Consider the following 25445-nt stretch of genomic DNA (forward strand, 5'->3'; position numbering starts at 1 on the left):
CTGGGACTCACCGCCCACGGCCAACTAGTGAGCCACCCTAAGTTGGCATCTGGATAGAAGATGGACCTGCGTCTCCCCATTTTGCTAGGAGCTTCTCAAAGACTGAGCCATGGCACATGCGCCTCCCAAGTCGCCAATGGCCTACAGTAAATACCTACAGGAACTACTCTTTGTCCCCGAATTAACTGGTTACCTCATGTCCTGATGAGATTCCTAAGGGCAATTAATTTCCAGAACTTCTCCTCTGAGTCTGTCTGACAGTTGTCTTTATTGTCATCATCTGAAAGATTGGCCAGGAGCTGGTTTTTGAGCCCAAGTCTTGAAGTTAGAGCTTTGGACTAATTCCTGGACCCATATGTGTGTTCGCTTCAGCTTTTCATTTCAGCAAATGACCCACCCACTTCCTTTAGCACCTAAAATGTTCCCTGAGCACCAGCCAACCAGTGTGAGTCACTTTGGGCTACCCAAAATGGGATGCTACCTTGGTTCTGCCCTCAAGGTACTCCATTGGCCCTGTCACTTTTACCAACCCATAATATGCAGGGATTGGGGTAGTGACGGACGCGGTTAAGAACGTGGCTAATTGAATCAGACCATGCAGTGCAAAGCGGTTCTGCCACTTATAGGCTGTGTGATCTAAACTCTCTGTGCTTCAGTTCCCTCACCTGCAAAATGGGCCTGATAATAATAGCACCTACTTTGTACGTGTAATATAAAGTGTTTGGCACAGAGTAAGTACCACATGCACTAGCTATCGTTATTCATAAGTTTATTTATTTAATTTATTTATTTTGGGCTGCATTGAGTCTTTGTTGCTACGCATGGGCTTTCTCTAGTTGCGGTGAGGGGAGGCTACTCTTTGCTGCAGTGCACGGGCTTCTCATTGTGGTACCTTCTCTTGTTGCGGAGCACGGGCTCTAGGCACGTGGGCTTTAGTAGTCGTGGCACGCGGGCTCAGTAGTTGTGGTTCACGGGCTCTAGAGTGCAGGCTCAGTAGTTGTGGTTCACGGGCTTAGTTGCTCCGCGGCATGTGGGATCTTCCCAGACCAGAGATCGAACCTGTGCCCCTTGCATTGCCAGGTGGATTCTTAACCACTGCACCACCAGGGAAGCCCCTAGCTATCGTTATTCATTCCTGCCTTTTGCACCTAACAGGCAGTGGCTGAGCACTCACTCTGCTCAGATGGTGCTGAGATGACCCCAGAGTGAAATGCGGGGAGGGGCAGAAGTGAATCCACCATAGATACAGCCCCACAGAGCTCAGAATGAAGCCGCAGACACAGACACAAGTACACAGACCAAAGGAGGCTGCTCCTGCTCTTTCAGTTTGAAGAGTCAGTTTGTCACACCATTGTAAAGTGATTATATTCCAATAAAAATAAATAAATAAAATAAAATAAAAAAAGAGTCCATTTGTCCCTGAGGGTATTTTGGGAGGGGGAGGTTTTGATTCTCCTCTTCAGTGTCACCAAATATGTTCTTAAATGGATCCCACGACTGCCTCTGAGGAAGGGGGGCATATGGATACAGTCTGGGAGAACTGGTCAACCTCAGCATTCCAGCACCTGCGGCTCTGACCATCCAGTTGGGTGCATGGGTCACAGGCAAACTCAGTCCTTCACAGATTTCAGTCCCTTTTGGCATATCTAAAATTACAGTCACTGTGGGAGCAGGGGATGGATGAAAATCTAATGTTTATGAACAGAGTGTATGAGCCTGCATTGTTTATTGGCATGAATAATTCATAAATATGGGGTAGATGGTTCTATTTAGTTTCTGGAAAACCTAAGAAACAGTGCTTCCCAAGCTGATACTCTAAGACCTAGTTCAAACGTTCACCAGGAAACGCCCTGTCCACTCTGATCACACTGGGCATCAGGTTAGAGGCTCTTGTGTCTTGTGTCCCCTGAAACATTTGACGGCTCTTGACAGCCACGTTATAATTATAATTGTATCCTCTGTAATGCTTGACAAGGGTTTTGCATGTGAGTTTTTTCTCTCAAAACCCTCCACACATGTCATCAGATTCGATCCACAAATAAAATTTATTTTTGTTACCACTGAATATAATCCTGTTTTTTTGTTCATCACTTTTTAAAAACTCGTTATTGGGGTTTTTTTTTAGTATCTTTCAAGTATATAATACATTATTATTACCTAATGCTGATTATTATTACCTAATTATTATTACCTAATGCTAATACATTATTATTACCTAATGCTGTACATTAGGTCTCCAGAAGTTATTTACCTTATAACTGAAAGTTTATACCCTGTGGTCAACAGCTTCCCTTTGCCCCCACCCCTCAGCCCCCGCTAACTACCATTCTACTCTGTTACCACGAGTTCAACTTTTTTTTTTTAGATTCCATATGTAAATGAGGTCATGCAGTATTTGTTATTCTGGATCTGTCTTATTTCACTTAGCATAATGTCTTCCACGTTCATCCATGTTGTTGCAAATAACAGTATTTCCTTCTTTTATATGGTCAATTGATATTCCATTGTATGTATACACCACATTTTCTTTATCTACTCATCTGCTGATGCACACAGGTTGTTTCCATATCTTGGTTACTGTGTATAATGCTGCAATGAACACGAGAGTGAAGCTATCTCTTTAAGGTAACGATTTATTTCCTTTGGCTATATACCCAGAAGTGAGATTGCTGGATCTTATAGTAGTTCTATTTTAATTTTTTGAGAAACCTCCATACTGTTTTCCACAGTTGTACCAATTTACGTTCTCACCAACAGTGCCCAAGGGTTTCCGTTAATATAATTCTGTTTGAAGGTACCTTCTGGACAAAGTGTTGAGTGGAGTCGGTCATGCCACGTGGGATTTAGCGAGGAACTTGCTGAAAGCAAGAAGCCAGAGGCATAGTGTAGTGAGGTCCAGCCAGCCCCCAAGCTAAGTCCTGCCTTCACTGTAACACGTGAGCACTGGAGCTCCTTCTATAGAGGAGACGTGCTCAGAGTGATGAACAAAAAGGTCTGACCACTGTGCTGGTGTTTACTGACTCTGAGACACTGTCATCCTGGGAGGTAATTGCTCACCAGCCTCTTAAGCATTTTAATACTAAGGAGTATTCAAAACACAAATAAAAGATTAAAAATAACCTGCTGGTCTAGCACATAGGAAATGTTCACTGAGTTCTTGAAAAATGCAAAAGCACATGTTAACTGCTCCCTTCAATGTGACATAAAAATGAAATGTCATTTTCTCCCTGTTTTGTCCAAAACCAGCTTGATATCATGAAAATAAAATGTATACCCAGGTAAAGCCAAGATTCTAAGCCCAAGTCGGAAAGCTAGAACTAGTCCCTCAAAAGCACCTGCAACACAATTCTGTGAGTGCTACATCTCAGGAGCCCTAATGTCACTTCACGTACTGGCTTAGACTCACATGAGCAAAACATCCTAAACCCTAGTTCCTCAAAATGAAAACCAAGAACTGTAAATAGATCAGAGCAATTAAAGTTGAAAACCACAATAAAATAGGAAACAATGGATATTTCCTTAACATAAACACACACATCCACATCAGTTCAAAAGGCAGCATCCATGGGACTTCCTTGGTGATGCAGTGGTTAAGAATCCACCTGCCAATGCAGGGGACACGGGTTCGAGCCCTGGTCCAGGAAGATGCCACATGCCGCGGAACAACTAAGCCCGTGTGCCACAACTACTGAGCCTGTGCTCTAGAGCCCGCGTGCCACAACTACTGAAGCCCGCGCGCGTAGAGCCCGTGCTCCGCAACAAGAGAAGCCACTGCAATGAGAAGCCCGTGCACCGCAAGGAAGAGTAGCCCCTGCTCGCCGCAACTAGAGAAAGCCTGCGTGCAGCAACGAAGACCCAACGCAGCCAAAAATAAATAAATTTTTTACAAAAAGGCAGCATCCAGTCTCTTACTTATGAAGAAACACCAGAGACTTAATTGTTAAAATCAGGAAAAAGTCACTGTCACCATGACCATTCACTGCACTGTTCACTGCCTTCTCTACTAGAAACTCTGTATTGTAGGCATTAACCAACATGATTAGACAAACAATTATAGACATAAGATTGCAAAGCAAGAAACAAAACAAAATGAACCTCTCCCTGAAGATATGACCATCTATCTGGAAAACCCAAAAGAATTCATGAAAAATCTATTACAGATAACGTACTGGCACCAGAATAGACACATAGATCAACGGAACAGAACAGAGAGCCCAGAAATGAACCCACATTTATATGGGCAATTAATCTACAAAAAGGAGGCAAGAACATATACAACTGGGAAAAGAAGGCCTCTTCAAAAACTGGTGCTGGGAAAACTGGACATCTACATGCAAATGAATCAAATTGGACTACTCTTTCACACCAGGCACAAAAATAAATTCAAAATGGATTAAAGACTTAAATGTATGACCTGAAACCATGAAACTTCTAGAAGAAAACATAGGCAGTAATCCCATTAACATTGGTCTTACTAATTTTTTTTTTTTTGGATATGTCTCTTCGGGCAGGGAAACGAAAGCAAAAATAAACAAATGGGACCACTTCAAATTAAAAAGCTTTTGCAGGGGAATTCCCTGGTGGTCCAGTGGTTAGGACTCCACGCTTTCACTGCCAAGGGCCCGGATTCAAGCCCTGGTTGGGGAACTAAGACCCCACAAGCCACGCAGAAAAGAAACATAAATATAAAATTTTAAAGTGAAATAGGGACTTCCCTGGTGGTCCAGTGGCTTAGACTTTGTGCTCCCAATGCAGGGGGCCCGGGTTCGATCCCTGGTCAGGGAACTAGATCCCACATGCCGCAACTAAGAGTTCGCATGCCACAATGAAAGATCCCACAAGCCGCAAAGAAGATCCCGCGTGCTGCAACTAAGGCCCGGCGCAACTAAACAAATAAATATTTAAAAAATAGTAATAATAAATAAAGTGAAATTAAAACCCTGAAATCTAATTTGAATAAGAATATTAGTATGAATTCAGGATTAATTTTTCTCTTTCAAGATAATGTGTGTCCCAGTTTTGCCTCTGTGAAGGCTCCAAAGTAATAAAACTCAGTAGCAATAGCATCACTAGCATTCAAACTGTGATCTCTAAATACCATTTCTAGCTGTAAGTAATCAGCTCCAAGGGAGGAAATGTAAAAGTCAGCCTGGGACTTCTTATCAGGCCTGAATGCAAGTAAGCTCCCAGTGATGTCAAGTGACAGAGGAACAAATTTGAAGAAATGTCCAACGGCCAGATATGGGGAAATTCGTTAATCTGAAAATTGATATGAATGTTAACTGCTAAGGCAACAACTAATTATTATTTTTAAAAATGACAAATGAAACAATCGAGCAATTACTCTGCCTTTTCTATACAGACTGCATTATCAGGTAACCAAACATTTGATGAGACAAAGTTCTTCTTTGGCGAGGAATCATGACTAACAAATTAAGATGGAATGATAGAACGAGAGCATACCATTCTACCACCTCAGATGAAATAACAGCTCTAGGTAATGATCATCAATGGCTACTAAAACCATTAGGTGCAAGGTTGATAGCGAACTTGATGACGGATGAATCAGGCTTACAGAGCCACAACCTTAATCAGCATCGACAAAGTGGGACAACCAGACACAAAGTGCCTTCTGATGTGAGGCAAGAGGAAGCACGTGGCATGACTTAAAAGAGTTCTTTATATAAAGACTAGAATCTGAATCTAATCAAACCCTCAGTTATAAATATAAGGTCACAAGAGCATAGAGAAATATGTTAAACAACACGTGAGAAGGGAGCAAGCCAAAACCAGAATGTGGGAAATGTACAGGGAAATTACACCATTTCTAACAACAAATGAATGGTATAGAAAGAAAAGGAGGGCAACTACTACGGAATAAAAAACCGTGAGAGAACTATCAACCAACCGCGACGTGCGGACCCTATGAACAAGCTACATAACTGAGGCAACAGGGAATGTAGAACACGGAGATGATACTGAAGAATTATTGTTAATTCTGTTGGGAGTGGCAGCAGTATTTTAGTCGTAGTAAATAAAAGGCGTCTTTATCTGTTAGAGATACATAATGAAGTATTTACATGTGAAATTACATGTTAGAAGAAGAAAAGTAAAACAAGATTGAAAGAACATCAGCAATTACTGAAGTGTGTGTTTGGATACATTAGTTTCATTACACGTGTCTCTCTTACTTTTGTGTATATTTGAAAATTTCCACAGTAAGAAGTTTTTTAAACGGTTGGAAACAGAGCTTGGTGAATCTGGATCTTGGCACGGTATCTTGTGTCTTAAGGGCAACGAAACATACTCTGGACACATAAGGGCAGTTTGGCATTCAAGTGGGGCTGACACTTAACAGCATTTGCTAACATGAGCAGTTATGGAGATGGGGAAGCCAGGTTAGAAACCAGGGCACAAGACAAGGGTCTCTTCATAGCTTTCCTGGGCTGAGTAAAATGGCATCAGAGGGTTTCTGCCATCCTTGCTATGATCACTGCTAGGCCTGTCCCTGCAGGTACTCTCAGAGCTCGGCATCGGTAGACACCTAGTAAATGTTTGTTGAATGAATGTCAGATGTTATCAAGTCAACCATCTATAGGCTGTGCTGTGATGCATTTTAAACAATCCACCCCTGCTCACAGTTATCCCTCTCACACTAACCTATGACGATGGCTCTAATTTGCACAATCATAGACGCTCCTTCGGTCGCTGGCGTTGTCATAGCGATTGTTCTCAAATGTGGGATCTCTACACAGTGAAGGGTCCTAACTGGTTATAAGGTAAATGGCCAGTAAGTTGTTACTAATAATGGTAAAACACTTAAGAGAAGTATGTTGTTAGTCTTACTTCCTAGTACGAGGATATTAACATAACCAGAGAGTCTCGCGTGGAACGGCACAAAACAGGGGGGACATCTACTCCCTCTTCAAAGGCCCTGGGAGGCTCTCACTCCTACGCAAGGTCCAAGCGCAACAGGCAGAATGTCCCCTTCTCCCAGGCCAGCAGACCCGGTGGAACTTGGTGTTCAGCAATTCCACCAGCCCCAGCCCTTCGGGCCGAGTCACTCGGCTGGGACCCCATGCTGCCCCCCACCTTAATCTCACACAGGCCCTTGATGACTGGGCACCGCATCCATCCTCTGACACAAGGACATGGGACCTGAAGGGTCTCGGAGTCAGATGGAGCCCTGCTTGCCGTGTGGGCACAGACCCAGGCTCAGGTTTCCCTTTAGGCAGGCCCCCTTTGTCCTGACCCCCTCATCATCAACACCAACTGACACCATCTATCATCAGTTCCAAGACTGATTATTTCATGGTTTAAAAGCTCTGAAATCAAGGTGCCTTTTACAATCACTGGCATCTTAAACTGGACAAAACATCTAGTAACAGTTACACAAGTTGAGTGCTTGCTCAAGTATGCCAGGCATACTTCGAGGAGCTTTTCATGAATTTATTCATTTAGCCTGCATGATAACCCGATGAGGCAGGTGCTAAGATTAATACTGTCCCCATTTCAGAGATGAAGAAACTGAGGTCCAGAGGTGGTGAGTGGTAGAAGGGCAAGCTGTGCTCCCAAACACCACTCCTCACCTGAGCTCCCACTCCCAGCCCTCGGGGGGCCCAGAGCATCCTGGCAGGGTCCTTCTGACCACTAGCAGCTTCTCTCTTTTTCTTTTTTTCTGGCCGTACCTCGTGTGGCTTGCGGGATCTTAGTTCCCCAACCAGGGACTGGACACGGGGCCCTGCAGTGAAAGCACCAAGTCCTAACCACTGGACCAGCAGGGAATTCCCAGCTTCTCTCTTTACCTAGTGTTCTGTACAAATGTTGTCACTTCCTACACGTGCCGTCGGCAAACACAGCACACACCGCCTCTCAAGCATGCCAAGAACTTCGGGGGTGCTACCTTTGCATTCGGGCGCTCAGCCTTCTGTCATGAACTCTGGTGTGGGCCCTGGTCCCCTGTCTCCTCCACCCTGTTCCCCTCACTAGGATGAGGCCCTGCCCCCAGGCTCCCAGCTGGAATCGGGCTGCAGGGAAGCTTCATTGTCCTCGGATAGTGAAAGGTACTCAGGTGAGTCCCAGATATGGGCTCAGAGTGCTGCCTGCCTCCTGGACCCCACCTGGCACAGCTGGGCCCCAGCTGTCATCTGCAGCGTAGCTGAGTCTGCCACGCCCTTTGGTTCCAGTGCCCCTCCCCCAGGGCCAGACACTGGATGAGGCGACCCCCAGCCCCTGTCCCCCCACCCTGCCCCACTGAACCTGCTTCAGTAAAATCAGACTGGAACATCAAACATACCCCACATTCCAAATGAAACCCCAGGCCTTGGTCCAAGTCCTTTGTCCCCAGCCCCAAGACGGGTTTCCAGAGCCAGTCAACCATAGGAGCGAGGAATCCCCAGCGCCCCCAGCTCTCCCTGGAGGATACCTCTCCCCACCCCGCGAAAAGAAGCTTCCAGATCATGGAGGCTACAGCCCAGGCCTGGCTTTCCCTGTAGGACCACAGTCATCCACCCACCTCCTGGCCACAGCTGGCCCTGCTGCTGCCGGCTTCCTGAGAATGTTCCCTGCAGGCCATGCAGGCTGCACGTGGACCCCAGCTAGAGCAGAGCAGTCTCACCTTCAGACATGGGGGCCGCCTCATGCCTGGGCAGGTGTCAGTATCTGCTTTTTCACTGCTGGGCATCCCGGCAGAGGTTACAGAGGCAGATTCCTCTAAACACACATACACGCCCGCGCGTGCGCGCGCGCACACACACACACACACACACACACACACACTCCCCCTTCCTTCTGCTTCCAGGACGTCTCTGCTGTGTCTAAGGCTTTCCGCTTTTAAGAGTCCCCTGTTAAAATTAAAATACTCCTGAGAGCAATGAAGCTTTGGCAGCTAATAACTTACTTATCAGCTAATATATCTTCTCATCGCCCTCACCAGGTGGGGAGCAGTGGGGTAGGAGGCTGATTCACAGGCTGGAGTCAGACTGTGGAAGGATCTGAGACCAGGGAGTTCAGCTGGAGGCCCCGGACAGCTCGTGTCGGGATTGGGGCTGGATCAGTCATTTTGTGTGTCCCCCCAGGGCTGGGTCCTTAACAAGGGCTTAAAATTATGTGCTAAAATCCAACACGCAACCAGGGAAAGGGACCAATCCAGTCACTGCCCCACCCCACCCCAGTTCACAGCTGGGGAGACTAAAACTCAGAGAGGTCAATCCACTTCCAAAGGTTACACAGCTTCTCTCACAGGCCAGAGGGCTGTGATGCAAGCCCAAGGGCTCTTGTGTTGGGTGGTAGAAAGACACTCACACCACCCTCCCAGAACCCCCCACTGCTCTCACCTTCACCCCAATATGGGAGCACAGAACCTTCCAGAGATGTGACAGAAGAGCAGAGTTTGGAAATGTCCAATGTAAACTGCCAACACGCGGCCCAGGGGACATACACTGTCTGCCCCCAGCCTTCTCAGCTGCTGAGTCTTCCACAAGCATCTCTTTCCATTTTTGTGACATGCCTGGATGGCCTGAGACTCCATTAGTCATTTAATTTCCCTTTCCCGTGACTCTTGCCTCCAAATGTATATCCTGAATTCCAAGTATGCTATAGACTGAACTGTGTCCCCTGCAATGTCATACGCTGCAGCCCTAACCTTCAACATGACTGCATATGAGACAGGGCCTTTAATGAAGTAATGAAGGTTAAATGAGGTCAGAAGTGTAAGGGCCTAATCCCATAGGACTGTGGCTTTAAAAGAAGAGGAAGTGATCTGTCTCTTTCTCTCCCTCTGTCTCTCTCTTTCTGCCAGGCGAGGACACAGTGAGAAGGTGGCCATCTCCAAGTCAGGATGAGAGCCCTCACCAGAACCTGAGCATGCTGGCACCCTGATCTCAGACTTGCAGCCTCCAGAACTATGAAAAAGATAAATGTCTGTTGTTCAAGCACCCCAGCAATGGTACTTTGCTATGCAGCCCAAGCTGACTTATACAAAGTTAGCATCCTTCCCTTTGCTGGGGCACTAGAATCTAATTCATACTAGTGTGTGACCCACTGCTGATGCATCAGTATTATCTCCTTCCTATTATAAGAGCGGGGTGGTGACTCCAATGCCTACAGGGACTGGGCAGTAATGTAAAGAGGCAGAGCAGCCAGGTGTCAAGCAGGCAGGTGGCCACAGTGGAACGGCTCATCACCTACTGACTGCGGCTGTGAGGGAGTCTGGCACGGCACGCCCGGACGTGATGTTTAAAGAGAAGCTAGAAATCCAGACGCGGTTAAAACAATACATGGACTGATTTTTAAGTGCTGGCGCCTACTTCAGAGGTTTAAAACACTTTGTGAGAAAACAACAACAAAATTAAAAAACACAACAACTCAAAACCAAACAACAACAATGGCCAACCTCTTTGTGGGCTGGCTTTTGCCCAGGAGCCCCCAGTTCGCCATCTCATTTTAGAAGAACCTCCTGGGACAGTTCTGGAAGCCACAGCAGTGACTAAGATGCTGGGACCCCAGGCAGTGGGAAGAGGCCTAGGAGATAATGTGTGGCTGCAGGGCACCAGTTGGGCCACTGGCCTTGTCGTGGGGACCCGGTTGGGACGTACAATCAAGCTCTCACCTGTGGCTTCCTTCGGCAGTGGTCACCCCGATGCCTGCCTCTGATGTATTCCCCAGGGTCCAGGACCCTCCACCTAGAGGCAGCACCAAAAGAGACAGACAGCCTCAGCCCTAGACCCAATCTGCTTCCATGCTGTGGCGCTGCTCTTCCGGAAGCTGGCTACTGATGCCTACAGGGGCCCCTTCACCCCGCCCTTGACACTTTCCAGTCACCTGGAACATCACACCCAGCTGAGGACTGTGCCGGGCTGGGCTCGGCTGGTACAGGTGGCACAGGGCAGCAGCAAGAAGCCACAGGGAGCTGAGGCCAAGGCCTTGGTCCAGGGTGTCGTGGCCAAAACGTGCTTCAGGTGCCGGGTCAGCTGCCAGAGGGGGCTCAGGTTCTCAGGGATCCCCAGGAGAGGGCTGAGGCTTCGTCCAAGCTGGAGGGCAGGAGACATGCTCCGTGAGGACGGTTGAGGGTGTCCAGGCTGGATCTGGAGGCCGGGGTTTGGGAAGCACCAGTGTCGTTTGGTGCCGTCCACCCCCCCATTCCCAGGGACTGTGGCTGCCCAGAGGGTTGAGGGCTGCAACCCCAACTCCACCTGTCCAACCCAAACGAGACGAAGATCAAAGGCCAGACAACAAAGTCAGGGCCAGAACCGCCACCAGTTTGTGTGGACAAGCCCGCGTCCGGGCAGGAGGCGGTAGATTAGGACCTAAACTAAAAGTGACAAGGAAACCAGTTACCGGCCTGCGGGGGGCTCGGCTCCCACATGCTGCAGCCCTGGGCTCCGCCAGCGCCACTCTCTGAAACGCCAGCCTCCCCTGCCGGCGCTGGTTCCGCTGTGTGTTGAAATGTATTCATTATATTTTAATACGATTATGTTCAATCCAGTAGACTGAAGCAGATTTGTCCAGATGTATAATTAGCTTCTAAAGGCCTGTTACTCTCGGTGGCAGTGTTGGCAGAGGCTTTGAGAATGGAGGGGAGTCCATTAGCTCTTCGTGTCCATTAGTCACGGTTGCGGGGGCCTCATCAATGGGTCTTGGGGTCACCCTGGCTGCGTGGGACGCAGGGGCTTCTCTCTTGGGCTTAGGCCAGGAAACCAGGAGGGGCTTTCTGCCGTTGACTTCTAGAAATGGAATGTTATATGGTAGAATATGAGGTCCAGACTTGAGTTCACTTACCCTCAGACTGCATGGAAGAGCCTCACCTGGGCAAAGGGACCAGAAGGGGTACGAGCCTGGCCCGGCCCAGTTCGATGAGACTCTTGTCCCATCTCATGACTACTAGTTCTCTGCTTGAGAAACTGCGAGCCCAAATTTCCCAGAAAGCCAGATAGGGCTTGGCAGGGCTGTTCTGCTCTGACCACTGGGCTGAACTGATCGCTCCAGGAGTGGTCTCTTAGGAACCACTTCTGACAACCTCATTTAGGTCTTTGTTCTGGGGAGTGTCTAGCTATGGTCAGCACTGACCCCTGGTGTCTGGGGCTCATCCAGACTCCCCACTCCTGGGCCCATGGTCCAAGCCTCCATCCTTCCCATCTAGATGACCACGGCAGCCTGCTCCCACTCCTGCCTGTTCTCCGAAGAGCCAGAGCAATCTTCGGAAAGCATGAAATAGATCACATCATGTCTTGTTTAAATTTCCAATCATATGCAGAATAAACTGTCAGTGCCTTACCGTGGGCTACGAGGCCCTGTGGGATCCAGCCTCTGACCACCTGCTCTCCTTTTCCCATTACTTAATCCCTGGCCCTCCCACGCACCCAGCTCATTCTTGCCTGGGTATCTGTATACCTCAGGCTCCCTCTGGAGGGCTCATGCCAGATCCGTGAACATCTTGCTTCTCCTTGTCATTCAGGTCTCCGCTCAATGTCACCTCCTAGGAGAGGCTCTTCCCAGTCACTCAGGTGAAGTGCCCCTCCACAGACACTCCAGACGCTCTCGGTCCTATTTTTTTCCATTATAGCATTTATCACTATCTGAAATGGTCTTATCTATCCATCTATCTATCTACTTGATAAATTTGGGAGTTCTACTTATAATAATTGCAGAGCAGCTCATAGAAGACTAACTCTCCAACAAACAACAATCACAGATTCTGGGGAGTATCTAAAAGACAATGCTCAAAAGTCACTGAGAGTGACCTCAAATAGGAAGAAACTGATAGGGAGTTGATATTCGGAGGAGGGAAAGCGATTTCCCATTTTTATGGCTTTCACCTGAAGGTAGTCCCCTGTCAGTGCCCTGTGAGGCTAGAAACTGAAACCTTACTGTTAAGGAATCAGAAGACAGAGTTCAGGGAGTCAACAGCAGCAGGGATGTACCAGAAGGGAGAGAGTCACAGAGCGGAGACCCAAATACCCCGAGTAACTCTGCTGAACCTCTGGTCAATCCCAAGACTATACACCCAGGGCAGACTCAGGCAGCCCAGCTAAGACTCAGAGAACTGAGAGGATGTTTCAGCTCCTGTCCAGCCAAGTTAACTTCCTGCCAAAACAAACAAACTGACAAACAAGTGGACACTCTTCAGATGCACATAACAGAACCCAGAGTCTCTGCCATGTGTCGTTCACAAAGCCCAGGACGCAATTCAAAATTACTAGACATACGTACAGCCCGGCAAATGTGACCTGTATTCAAGAGAAAAGGCAGCTGGTGGACACCAAGCTCAAGCTGACTCAGATATTGGAATTAGTTCAAAGACATAAAAGAAAATATTTGCTCAATGTTTATTGTCTGTCTCTCCCTCTAGAGCATGAGCTCTACAAGTGCGGCAACCTCATCAGCTCTGTTCCTTGCTCTAACCCAGCACCCAGAATAGCAAATGGTGCACAGAACGCTATAAACGTATGCAAACTAGGATTGTATTTCTTCCTCCTTATTTTCTGTCTTTATAACGTGAGGCCCCTCTTAGATGAACTGAACACCAACAGAGAACAGAATGATCATTATTCCCTTTTGAAAAGAGGGCATGATTTTATGGTCGTGAATTAGTAGGGGCTGTTATAGACAAGTGGCTTTGATCTCTAATCACTGCCAAAAAGAAAGCATGTAGATCAGCTACTCTGAAACCCAATGTCATCATTTTTCAGAAATCATTCTTCATCACTTAACCGCCTTGGAGTCAAAAATATGTATATAAAATTAGCTCATTCTGGGACCTACAAGTTTAATTTGTGGCCAGTTTATTTCAGAGGAAATGGTTAAGCCCTAAGTTAAATATAATGGGTTTTTTATGGGGAGGTTAATCACTGAGGTGGATGGTTACGTTTTTTTCTGGATTAGAAGTTTTTCTGCCATAGTCTGGGGGAGTTGTTAGACCCTTGGTCTGGACTCTACAGGGGACCCCAAATTCTCTCTGAGGAGTTTCTCAGCCGCACTGCAGGCAGGGTGATACTCAAAATGAGCAACCACGTAGGGCGCAGACACTGACCAATCAAAATGGACGCTAGTCGAGCACCAACCAATCGGAAGAGAGGCCAGTTCGAAGGAGCTGGTGTGGCGGTAGATGCATCCTGACAGCATTCTGCTCAGGAAGGTGTCCTGGTCACCTCCTCAGTTTCCATAAGAGGATTTCAGGGCCCCCTCCAGCTCCACCACCTGTTAAAGCATATGGGATTGTACCCATCCAGCAGCCCAGGGCAGCTGCCCTCCAAGAGCTTGTCAAGGAGAATTACCTCAGAATTCATTGCCCAGTGCTCATGCTGTTGGGAGAAAACCCACCCATCGAATTAAGTTAAGCCATTTTCCTAAACCATGATTTTCAAGCTATTATTACTAGTGGGGAAACCCTTTCTTCAGGTAAATGTTATGAGGAACCCCAATATGAAAAATGACAGGGACGAAGCTGAGGGTTTGGGGTAGGTAAACCCTCAGCACAGCCATCTTTACCACCCTCCCATACACACACACACACACACACACACACACACACACACACACACACACCCTTGAACACTACAGCAGCCTCTGATGCCACGCCTTGGAGTCACTCATCATGGAAAAAGGCTTGAGGGGAAGGCAGCCTATCATCGATCATCTCAATTCTAAGTTTGAGTCAGACCTCCGGAGAGTATTTTGGGGCAGCTCTCTCTCCCTAACCATCCCCCCCCAACCTTGAGGAATGTTCCAAGAGGCAGCCATATGGACAGTAAGGCCATTCAGGACATTGCATGTTGTATTACACCGTGTCCCTTCTCTGAGGACCCACGGGGAACATTTCTCTCTGCCTCCAGAAACAGAAATAGCTGTGCCTTTTCTGAGCAGTTGGTTGCCTCTTATGGCGAGGATGCTTTAATAAAGGACCGCTTCCTTCTCTGTGTTGGCTGAGAGAAAGCTCAGGGCTGCCCCAGAGTTCCACCTCTAGCAAATGCACAGGAACTGATGTCATGAATTTTGTGTCCTAACCTCATTCCTGGCTCTACTCTTGCTTTTGCTGTCTTGTTTTCCCTTTGTCTTATTTTCTTTGTCCATTTATTTTTTCATTTAATTATGCCTTGCAGTTGGATATGCATCTTTGCAAACCGCCTTGCATCCTTTCTGGAACAAGGTAGTGAAGATATAAATGGATCCTAAACGTGGAGTTTCTGCAGTGCGCCATGGCTCGCAAGTTGGCCTCTTTATAACCGACTTCAGCAGGGACCAGCTCTCACATCAGCAATTTCACTGTGTTTTAAAACCAGGAAATCATTCTGCCTGGCCAAAAAGATGATGCGGATGCACTAGCTAGACTTCACTTTATTACATATTCATGTAATCTTGTTAGCTTCCTTGTGCACGGTAAAACCATGCCAAGAGGAGGTGAGTAAGGAAGAAACTCATGACTCTGTTTGAATCCCAAATATTTGTTACTCTCCCTACACGTGCCATGGACTACCCTTAGGCTCTGATGAGACAGAGCAAAGGAAAGGGAGGATTTGGAGTGTTGGACAATCACTGAAGCTTAGATGTCTTACATTTTTGCTGGTACAATTTCACTTTCTTCCAAATCAGTGACTAGAAGGGAGAAAGCCATCTGCCCCATCCAGGAGTCTTTAAAATATAGGTCATGCTCCCAGCAACCTCCCACTCAAGGGGCAGTCTTAGTGACCTGGGGTCGAAAAACAAAAACAAAAACAAACCAGTGTCCCAACAAGAGCAGTGTATCCACAAGAAAGCAGGAACTCAGTTACTGGGCTTCCCCAGCTCTCAGTAGGAGGGTGAGCTCTGAGGCGTAGGCAACAGCTACACTATATACATAGGGACTAAACAGAAACATGCTGGAGGAAAACCTCTCCCAGAGGGACTGTAAAGACAAGGAGATCTCCCATGCTGGCCCTGGGCTTTTCAGCTCACCCTGAGCCACACAGATTATGGCAAGGCTGGGAGCTCCCTAAGCGCAGGGCCCAATCCCCTTCCCTCCCACCCAAAGGACTCCATGAGGGCGTGTGTGGTTCCTGGTATGTTATGGGTGGAAATCTATGGGGTACCAGTGGATTGATAAGCCCCTGAGGGCAACTGCAGGGCACAGTGGCAGAGACGCAAGAAAACTCTCAGCCTCGGCATTTGGGAAACATCTGAGCTTTTCTTTCTCACTTTTTCTCAGGCAGAGGTGCCTCTGGGTTCAGGTGAATTTACAATCTAGCTAGTCTCGAGGTGGCAATAGGAACTCAGGGCTAAAAAACCAATCAGGACACCACCATTGGCTCAAAAGCATCTCTTAGGGGGTTGGAGCCAGGGTCAAGACGGCAACCTTGGACTTGGTTCAAAATGCACATTGGGGCTTCCCTGGTGGCGCAGTGGTTGAGAGTTCGCCTGCTGATGCCGGGGACACGGGTTCATGCCCCGGTCCGGGAAGATCCCACATGCCGCAGAGCGGCTGGGCCTGTGAGCCATGGCCACTGGGCCTGCGCGTCCGGAGCCTATGCTCCGCAACGGGAGAGGCCACAACAGTGACAGGTCCGCGTACCTCAAAAAAAAAAAAAAAAAAAAGCACATTGGAAGCCAGGGATCCCCTCCCCCACTCCATCCTAAGGTCTCTAGAGAACATCTCCCTCTGCAACAGAGGACACATCATCCTCCCACTTCCCACAAAACTGAGCAGCAGGGAAAACACCCTCATCTCATTTCCGGAGAATGCTTGGGAGACACGGACAGCCCAATGACCAGCTCCCCGGTGATGGAACCACCAGGAAACAGCCTTAGCTGAGTGGAGGAAAATTTGGTCCCTCCATCTGGTTCTCAAAAGACAGAGATGGGGAGCGGGGGGTGGGGGGGGACTTCCCTGGCGGTCCAGTGGTTAAGACTCCGAGCTTCCAATGCAGGGGGCGCGGGTTCGATCCCTCCTCGGGTGAACTAAGATCCCACATGCCATGTGGACAAAAAAATAAAAATAAAGACAGAGTGGGAAATAAGCCTGAGGATACGGCAGAAGAGAATGTGGTAGAAGCCCACGGGCAGCAGCTTTCCAAGCTCAAATGTTCGGTCCCAGGATTAGAGACGGGGGAGAACCCAGGCCTCCTGAGTGCAAACACTGGTGAGGTGCGAGGCCCCATGTATCCACGCGTCCCTCGGCCTCCCCAGGACCTCCCTGAAGTGGACAGAGGGGCTGCCTTCCCATGCGACCGTGACCTGCAGCCCTGGAGAGCTCCAGGCAGTGCCAGGGAGGGGCAGCAGCCATCAGTGAGAGGCCAGCCAGTGCTCTCCGTGAATCTGTGAATTTGCTGCCCCGCTGGGACTCGAGAATTCCAGGAGCCAAACCTCGGCCTCCCTTTGACAGAGCCACTTTTCATCTTCTTTGGCTTCGGGCGCCAGCAAACGCACACAGGCGAAAATCAGTTAATAACCATGCACGTTTTATAATAAATTTTAACAATTTAAGAGTCTGGTACAGCTTTATTACAGTTTTTATTTCACCGCACTAATTCAGTACCTAATAACCTGCCAGAGACACAGAATTCGCTTGACATATGTGCTGAGAGCTAAGATAATGGAATATGCAGAGGGAGAACCTTGGGTCACACCCAGCAAGGCGTTCCTTCTTCCCCTGGGGATCCGGGAGGGAAAGCAGCTCTCAGAATTGCTGGGAGTGGACTGTGACCTGGGGGTCCCAACCTGGGTCCAAGCAGCGGGTTTCCCTGTGTTTCTGCCCCCACGGAAGGACAGGCAGGAGGGATGGGATAGCCCGGACGGTGCCGTGTTTAGGGGCAGCCTGACTTTGCCAGGATTAGTCTCAGAGCACACAGCCTGCCCCACCGCATTCCTTAGATCTTTTGGTGGCTAGAAGGCGGAATGGCTCATCTTCTTGGGGCTGGCAGCTGGCCACCTCCACCTCATTCAGGCCTGACCCGAGGGAAAGGAGATCAGCCCAAATGAAAACCTCTTAGGAACTAGGTCCAGCTTCCCTCCCTGCCTCTTCTGCCCACAGCACCTCCCCAGCAGCGTTCTCAAAGCCTGGCCCCCAGACCAGCAGCCTCTGCATCACCTGGGAAGCTGTTAGACATGCAAATTCTCAGCCCCGTCTCAGAACCCAATCTGACGTTTTGGGGGTGGAGCTCAGGGAACCTGTGTCCTAACAAACCCCCCAGGTGATTTTGATGCACGCTGGAATTTGAGAAATACTCAAGTTGGCAAGATCAAGAAAGAGCATGCTCTAGTGCCACCAGGAATGCTTACAAGTTAATGGGACTCAGTTCCAAAGCCTTTAAAATCACATTTCATGACCTCTACGTTCTATTGCTAATCTTATTTAAAATATAGTAATAGGTAGATATATACATAAATACATATATAAGTACATACATACATATGTTTGTATATAGATATCAGTACATGTATATATGAGTATGTGTACGTATACACGCACACACACACATACACACAGCGTTGTTCGGCATTCTCAAGTGAGAACAAAAAATTTCTTTATGTGCTATTTCAGAATGACATGGAATTTAATACAATGTCTTATCCATGTGGGTGTAGTGCTGTAACCTCTCACTGTTCTTCAGGTAAAATAGAATGATGTGGGAAAACATGAAAAAAGAAAAAGAGAGAGAGAGAGCGTTCTAGAAATGTCTGTTGAAGCTGTGATCAAGCCGTCCAGAGGTCTGGGGGTGAGTTCTGTGCTGCGGTCTCGACGCTGCCAGGAAAACCTGGGCCTCAGTCTCCTCATTTAGAAAAATAAGGACACAGGCTGGACCTCACTAAGGCAGCCCTGACATCCGGGACAGGTGGCTGAAATGAAGACCAGCAGGTACCCACAGTGCCCCTGTCTTCAGGGAGAGGCCCGAGTGGATCACGTGCTACAGCCCCCACTGGGGTGTGTGGTTGCTAAAGGCATCTTAGCTTCCAAACAAAGGAGAACAACGGCAAGGAGAGGGGTCCACGACCAGCAAGAGTGACAGAGGGAGAGAAAGCAAGGTAGGCTGAATGTGTGAGCATGTGTGTGTGTCTGCACATGCGCACTAGGAGAATTTAGCTAGGTCCCTGCTCCTTTGGTTTTCTTTTCTCTCCCCTTTATCTCTTTCCTCTATCTCTTGACCATCTGTTTCTCCGAGAACATGATGAAGTCTCTCCCATTCTACTGAGAAGTAAACTCAACGCTTCCTGAGGTTTTGCAACTCCCTCTGTCTGCCACCCTCTCTCTCCTTCCCACCAGAAAGGATCCCCTTGAAACAGTGGTCTCCAATCAAAGGCATCACTTCACAGCTCCAGTCCCTTCCCTGACCTCCCTCAATCTGGCTTCCGCCTCCATCGCTCCAGGAAAGTGTGCTCGGCGCCTCCTACTTTCCAAACCTGAGGGTTGCTCCCTGCCCTGGTTCTCTATGGCATCCCATCCTCTCCAGGTTCTGCCTTCTGATGCTAAGTAACTGCCACCCTTCGACCTTTTGTATCCTTAGTTTAAATTTTTACATTTGATGTTTCATTACATACACATGTATACATTATACTATCCAAAATATGTTAGGGAAATAGACAAGGTATAGTCTACCCAATTTTTTCCGTGTCCCTTGAATGAAACTCCAGAAGAAAATATTCTTTTAGAACAAAATGCCAGGAAAACTTTCTTTTCCTTGCGGAACTAGCGTATCATCTCATGGACAATGGATCCTTGCGGAACTAGCGTATCATCTAATGGACAATGGAACTCAAGAAGCAATTCCCCAAAACAGTTTGAAACAGGCAAACCGACAATGTCAGTCTCTATGGAGAGAGGAGGGATCTGGGGTGTGAATACTGTCCTAGTTCTTGTTCTGGGTACTGCTTAGTGTGTTCAGTTGGTAAAAATGTATGAAGCTATATAATTAATGATACGAGACCTTTGGGATACATATTGTACTTCTGTAAGTATTTTAAGGAATTCCCATTTTCCTTTTTTAAAAAATTGAAATATATCTGATTTACAATGTTGTGTTAGATTCAGCAAAGTGATATATATATAATATATATATATATATAAAATCCCCTTTTTAAAATCCTTTTCCATTACAGGTTATTACAAGATATTGAGTATAGTTCCCTGTGCTATACAGTACGTACTTGTTGGCCCATTTTCCTTTTTTCTGACCAGAAGTTCTGATCAGATTGGTGGCTCTATTATGTTTTTTTCTTTTTTTTTGACCATACCGTGCGGCATGTGGGATCTTAGTTCCCTGACCAGAGATCGAACATGCGCCCCCTGCAGTGGAAGTGCAAGTCTTAACTGCTAGACCTCCACGGAAGTCCCTCAATTATACTCCTATACAACCCTTTGACCTTCAATTGTGCATTCTATTTTTTTCTGATCTTGTGCTTCTAAATTGTATTCTCCTTGGTACAGAATTTTTCTCCTTAGTTTATGATTTATATATTTTCTACTTCATTATATATCCACCACCAAAATGCTATCCAAAATGCTTTATGGAAGTAGCCAAGGTAGAAATAAATAGATCTTCTTTCAAGTGGAGAAAGTCTATTTTTTGTCTCTGCATCCTTCATGCCCGGCATATAGTAGTTACTCGATTAACGTTGAAAGAAAGAAAAGTCTATCTGTAAAGGAAAAGAGAAAAATAGGGCAAAAGCAAATGGAGATCTCAGGAGTCAAGAAAGGGGTCCTTTTAAGATGAAGGAGACTTGAGCAGGTCTCTAAGGATGTTGGGAAGAAGCCAAGAGAAAAAGACAAGTGGAAAATGGGGAGGATGATCTATGAGCCTTGTTCCCAGGAGAAGAGACAGAATACAGGAAGGGGATGAATTGTCTTAAACAGGAGAGACACCTCTTTTTCCGTCTCCTTGACTGGTTTTGCTAGTTTCCTCTCTTTAACCTGTAAATAGTGGTAATGCCTCAGAATCCAGTCCCGAGTCCTCTCCATCCATAGCCCATCTCCTGATGATCTCATCTGATATAGCTTTAAATACCATCTGGGCTCATGGCTCCCAAGGCTGTACCCAGCCCAGATCTCTCCTGTGAACTCAGGACAGCCCACTCAACATCTCTGCCGGGATGCTCAACAGACGTTGCAAAGTGAGCAGAACCAACTCCTGATCTTCTCCCAAACCTGCTCCACCCACAGCTGTCCCCACCAGAGGCCAAAGAAGCTTGAGTCATCCTTGACTCATCTTTTCATCTCACACAATTACCCAATCCATCAGCAAATCCCATTGCCTCCATTCTTAAAACAAAAAAACAAAACAAACAAACAAACAAAAAACAGTAACAAAAAAACAGAATCCTAGTACTTTGCACACATCCACTGTTACCCCCCATCCGGCCACCGTCCCCTCTCACTGGGATTTGGTAATCATCTCCCAGCTGGTCTTCCTGCTTCCACCCCATCACCTACAATTGTTTCCCAACACGGTAGTTAGAAGAATCATTTCAAAATGTCCCTCCTCTGCTCAGAACCCGGTGCAAACTTCCATCTCCCTCAGAGTCAGAGCCCAAGTTCTGGTGACACCTCCAAGGGCATTACTCCAGCACTGCCTTCTCCCCACATCCTGTCTGGGATTGCGCCCACCCAGGCCCATCACCCTCCCTGAGTGATGTTCTCTCCAGCACATGCTATTTACAATTTACAACTCACCCTGCTGTTGCTTATTTTTTGTCTTCCCCACTGGATGAAAGTTTCACAAGATCAGGGCTTTCTGTCTGGTTTGTTCACTGCTGTGCCTAGACTGCAGCTCCGTGCACGTTTTGTGCTCAATACGTCTTGGTTGAATTCCATTTTCCCAAGTGGCTCTCTCTCCTGTCTCCCTTAGAATAAAGTTCCCTCCTTTGTGGGCACCCAAGGCCCTTTGGGACCTGGCCCCTCTCTCACCACCTGGCCCTGCAGAACATAGCCAGGTGGACTCACCCACCACCCCCTCAAGTGCCTCTTCCACCTCTGGCCTTTGCTTGTGTCACCTCCTCTGTCAAGAGTGCTCTTCCAAAGCGACCTCTTTGGGGACTCACTTTGGGGGTCACCCAAATAACTGAGCTGAGCCCAAGTTAGGGCCCTACCGCTGTGCACCCGTGGTCCCCTGGACTCCTGCCTCTCATAACCTGCATCATCTGCATGGACACAGTTGTCTGTCTCCCACTTGACAGCAGAGGTGCCGTCATCCTGGGCTGGATGCCCTGGGTGAATGCTAGGTAGCGATGGTATTAGTTGTTGTTATTGTTATATTATTATTACAATTACTATTATCTTTGATAAATATTTATTAAATCAGTGACTCTCCCCAATGGGCACTGTCTACATACACATCAACTGATTGATGAACTGACGGATCTATTGATTGACTTGTCCTACACACCAGAGTGACAGAGCGGTTTTCCCTTTTCAAGGCTCTTCTCTTCTTCAAGCATGACAAAGAGGGGGTAGCCCACGGTGAGGGAAGGCAGTGGGGACTTCGACGCCCAGCAAGCAGAATGGCTTCCAGGACACGCCTGGGGTCCACAGGCTCCTTCTCCAGGTCCTCGTGCAGGAGATATTTTGTATTAGTTAAGATTTCCCCACAAAAGGACATATTTGAGTCCCAATTTACGACAGTCACGGGGCTCTTTGATGCATCTGGCTCCGCTGCATCTCTTAAGTAAAGTGAGTGAGCAGTGGTTTGGTTTAGCCGTTAAAGGTCACCTATGTTGAAGGTTACATGTCCACAGACCATCATGTATTTATTCAATCAACTTTTCTGTAGTTTCAGGGCCACGCCAGGCCCCGTGCTAGCCATGGGGAGGGGTGTGATGGCACGGATGAGGTCGTCCCTGCCCTCAGAGAAGGCACGGGCCAGCGGCCAGGGAAGGAGCCATTGGAGCTATTTAAATATCAATAGCTCCATCCTCGGTGATACAGTTTACTTAACTGAAGGTGGCTGCCTTCATTGGAAGGAGAGAACAATTTCTTTTATACCTGCCGTGTCCCCAGACCTTAGCTACATTATTCCATTGAATCCTGACAACTTTACCATATCACAGTTGAAGAAACTGAAGCTCACTGAGATTAGGTAACTGGCCCAGGCCACACGCTAGTAAGTGGTGGAGCTGAGATTCCAACAGAGGTCTGTCCTTCCCCGAAGGCCACGTCCTTTCTGCTCCATCACCCTGGTAATGTGAGAGCCTGCCAAGGCCATTAAATGAATTCCCATGGACCACAAAACTCTAAGAAGTTGCCGGGTCTAAACAAACTCCATTGGGATCTCTTTATAGCTCCTTGAAAGCCAGCAGCCATCCAGTAAATTTTGACACACACACACACACACACACACACACACACACACACACACACACATCATTAAGGTGAAGAGAAAAACTGACACAAAGGAACAGTCTACCTATTTAACCATTGGGCCTCAAGCGGGAGTGAAGGGCAAAGGGCAGGAAGAGGGGCCCGTCTCTGCCCGAGGAGCACCCAGGTTGGACCCTCTGTCTATGAGCTCAGGGAAGTACCCTGCTCGCCATGGCCACGGTCCCACCTAGCATCCCAACACCAGGCAGAAGCCCAACCCTCACAATGCCGTTCACAGACCAACCGGAAGCAAAGCTGGGAAGGGGGTACGAAACCCTCCCACGGGCCTCCCCCCTTCATCCTGCTTCCCGTGTGGCTTTCAGTTTACAGGAAACACCTCTCCCTGGATGCCTCCCTCAGAATCTCCAAATTATTCCACGAATCCACTGATGGGCACAGCGGTTAGGAATGCCATCAAGTGCTTCATTTGTAGGTTCTGAATAGTCTCTCCTAACCAGAGTGTTTCTGCCACGGTTGAGAGTTTTATTGTCCTGAGAATACGAATCACATTGCAACCCTGGTCTCCGGGAGGCACAGACACTGACTTCCATGCCATTCACCCAGAGAAAGTTCCCATTTTTTGCTGGGGGATCAGAAGGGATTTCGCTGCACACACCCTAACAGCTGTTCCTGTGAACAGCTGGGGACACTGCAGGCAATGACTTTGTGGGGAAATCCCTACTCCCGCGAGCTATGCTTTGGCCCACATCCCTCTCAAGATTTGGAAAGCAATGTTAATCATCCAGAGTGTTTTAAAGCCCCTGCAAACATCGGTAAAAGTGCTTTGCATCCGAAGCTACTTTCCTGGGGCAGGGGGTTGCAAGCCTCCTCTCAAAGCACGTGGACCCCGTATTTCGGGCTCCCGGGGACTGTTACCCAGGACGATGAAAATGGCTCCCTCTGCCAGGGCCTGGCTTTCAGGGACATCTGTGAGGTCGTGTCAAGCTGATTAAGAGGAAACCTCTCTTTCGGGTACGACTCGAGAAGAGCATTTCACCCAGAAGGAAGCTCTGGGGATGAAAACAAATCAATGAAGGATTTACAGATAGAGGTTCTCTGGGCCCAAGTACAATTTACAAAATGCAATGGGAAAGAAGATGAATCTCCCCGTCTCTGCCAGCCTAGAGCAGATTCCTGAAGAAAAACAACTCTTTGCCACAGAACCTTAGACTCGGCTGGAAGTGAGTTTCCTCAAAAGGCACCGGGAAAGGGTTATGGATTCCTGAAATCCTACAGCAAGCATTTTAATCGAGTAGCATTCAGTGTAAAGGGGAAGGGAGGCACCGCACGGTGTTCCTGCCGGGACAGTTTACAGAGAGAAAGTTCTATGCGATGAGTTTTCCAATAACACAGGGGAATGGCCATTGTCAGACTGACCCAGTGGCAGGTCATTGATTTAAGAAGCGAGTCAAAGTCAGGGTTATGCCCTTTTCATGCTGACCTGAGAGAGGGGACCCGGCCAGGGAGGAAATGGTTTGGCAGGAGCCCGAGCTTGAAGAAACATGTTTCCTGGCTCCTCCAAGCCACTTGGGCAGCTAGGTGAAGGCAGGGCCAACACAAACACATTGGGAGCTCCCTCCAGACCCCGACCCCTCCCCTTCCTCCGAAACCCATGAAAACTTGATTTGTTTCGACTAAACACAAGCTGGGAAACTGGAGAGGAAGCAGAGGGGAAGCAGGAAAGAAAGGCGGGCCAGGCAGCGTCCATGCAGTCAGTTGTGTTATTGATTTAGAGCCACACAAGCCCCAGAGTGCCATCGACAAGGATCATACCTCCTGCTGATCTCGGGGGAAACTCTCCAAGATCCATGGCTGGGAGTTAAGGAGAATCTCTAAGCCATCAGGAAGGAGCGGAGCACTGTAGCTCCTCAGAATGATGGACCAGGGCGAGCTTTAATTAACAGGGTCTGATGCCTCTTCTGTTTTGGTAACTGAGAAGATTTAAAGGGCTAGAGTCCCAATTTGGAGGGTGCCGGTGCTGCGCCTGCTGCTGCCTTTGCTGCTGCTCCGTCCACTGCTCCCGGCTGCTGGAGCAGCTCCCTGCAGACTCTCTCTTCAGCAAGGAAGCGGAGCAATGAAGGTGGAAAAGTGCCGCCAGGAACCCCGGGGGGACCTTGGGCTAGGTGGT

The 25445-nt window shown here is 48.0% G+C and overlaps 1 protein-coding gene across 2 annotated transcripts in view; it reads right to left on the reverse strand.

The window, feature by feature from the left end:
• CALN1 (calneuron 1) overlaps positions 1–25200 on the reverse strand; it is a 470898-nt gene extending 445698 nt beyond the window's left edge. Inside the window, exon 1 of one of the 2 annotated variants that reach the window (XM_067705969.1) lies at positions 25091–25200. The gene's annotated coding sequence lies outside the window, so the exon portion shown is untranslated. The remainder of the gene's footprint in view (positions 1–25090) is intronic. The other variant, XM_067705966.1, reaches the window with a different exon arrangement.
• Positions 25201–25445: the final 245 nt, after the last annotated feature.

Source organism: Pseudorca crassidens, chromosome 15 (genome assembly GCF_039906515.1).
Source record: "Pseudorca crassidens isolate mPseCra1 chromosome 15, mPseCra1.hap1, whole genome shotgun sequence".
In the NCBI taxonomy this organism is placed as follows: Eukaryota; Metazoa; Chordata; class Mammalia; order Artiodactyla; family Delphinidae; genus Pseudorca; species Pseudorca crassidens.